The following is a 2026-nucleotide window of genomic DNA, read 5'->3' as shown; positions in this document are numbered from 1 at the left end:
TATTCACCCACGAAAGCTCATGCTCCAAAACGTCTGTTAGTCTATAAGGCGCCACAGGATTCTTTGCTGCTTTTACAGATCCAGACTAACACGGCTACCCCTCTGATACTCCTCATTTAACGTCATCCTGGTCAACGTTGTTATGTTGCTGATCAATTAGAGAACATGCTCGTTTAAAGTTGCGCAATGCTCCCATATAACTTTGTTTGGCAGCTGCCTTCTTTGTCCACTACTTGCAGAAAGAGCAGCCCATTGGAGCTGGCTGGTGGGGGCTTGACACCAGGGTGGGCTGGCAGCCTCCCATCAGCTCCCCTAAGTTCCCTGTGTGGCAGCCGCCCAGCAGGCTATCAATTGCGGTAGTTCAGGTGTCCCTCCCCCCACTGCCATGTGTTGCTCCTGCCCTCTGCCTTGGAGCTGCTCCCTGGAGCCTCCTGCTTGCTGTGCAGAGGGGAAGAGGAATGCTAACGTCAGGGTGTCTCCCTCCCCCCGCTCCCGTACCTCATCTCCACAGAGCAGGTAGGGGAGTGACAGGGCTCAGGACAGAGGGAGCTTGCTGGCAGCAGATGCTGTCTCAACTTGCTGATCTACTTAAAAAGCCAATGTACTTAAAGTGGGGCCAGTGTACTTAAAGAGGCAATGCAAGTCTCCCTCTCTCTCTCTCTCACACACACACACACACACACACACACGTGTGTCTCTGTCTGTCTGTCTCTTTCACTCACACATACACGATGTGTCTCTGTCACACTCACACACACACGCTGTATCTCTGTCTGTCTCTCTCTCACACACACACGATGTGTCTCTCTGTCTCACTCTCACACACACACATGCACCCCCCATCCCCTGCACTTTGGAAAGTGGAGGGAGTGCTGCGCTCCAGTGGGATAGTGTGGGCTCATCACCCCTTTCAGTTTCCAATATTTGCAGCCACTGCCATGCTGTGTCTCCTCCCTCCATTTGTGCTCCCTTGTAAAGTGTGAGGTTACATTAACAACAATGTGTTAACCCTGGAGGGCTCAGCTGAGTGCTAGTTCATCATTTAGCAGTAAGGCATTCCCTGGGAAATATCCCAGCCTCTGACTCCTACACCTCAACCAAGCTTCACAGTCATCATTGCTGTGTACAGTATTAAACTGTTTGTTTAAAACTTATACTGTATGTGTGTGTACGTAGTCTTTTGTTTGGTGAAAAAAATGTTGCTGGAACCTAACCCGCCATATTTACATTAATTCTTTTGGAGAAATTGTATTTGCTTAACATCATTTTTTTCACGAACATAAGTACAACATTAAGTGAGGAATTATTGTATCTACATGGCTGTTTTTAGCCATGCTAGCACCGGCATGTCTACCCAGGCTGCAGTCATACCTGTTTGCAGCATAGACACACATACAAAGTACGTCTGTCTGTTTTACTGTGCAGGACTTCTGATCCCTTCTCCTTAGGGAGACCTGGAATAGGTCCAGCCAGCTGCCTCTCCTTTGTGGCTGACTCCCAGAGCCATCTGATTAGCTTGTCCCTTCTCCCACCGCCACTCCCCCCTCATTACACAAGTTCCAAGGGTTCTTTTCTCAAAGGGATGGCAAAGCCAGACATCAAAGAGCCTGTGATCTTTGCCTGCCCTTTTTCAGCCTGTGATCCCAGTCGCATCATGCCTGGGGGATCAAAGGGCCTTCAGCTGCCATCTCATTTGCAGGCATTTCCTTGTCAGAGTCTCTGGGTGAGAGAGAAACCGAGACTGCATGTGCAAAACATAAAAGCAATTGTTTTCCAGTGTAATCAGTGGTGGATAAGCCACTGGGCGAACAGGACCCATGCTCAGGGGCTCTCATGGTACAATTCCCCACTCTGAACCTTAGCGTCCAAAAGATGGGGTACCAGCTTGAATTTCTCTAAGCTTAATTACCAGCTTAGAACCTGTAGCGCTGCCACCAACCAGGAATTCCAGTGCCTGGTACACTCTGGTCCCCCCAAAACCTTGCCCGGGGAACCCCAAGACCCAGACCCTCTGGATCTTAACACA

The sequence above is a fragment of the Chelonoidis abingdonii genome, chromosome 9 (genome assembly GCF_003597395.2).
Source record: "Chelonoidis abingdonii isolate Lonesome George chromosome 9, CheloAbing_2.0, whole genome shotgun sequence".
Lineage (NCBI taxonomy): Eukaryota > Metazoa > Chordata > Testudines > Testudinidae > Chelonoidis > Chelonoidis abingdonii.
The sequence above is the reverse complement of the archived record's forward strand: the minus strand, read 5'-3'. Positions refer to the sequence as shown.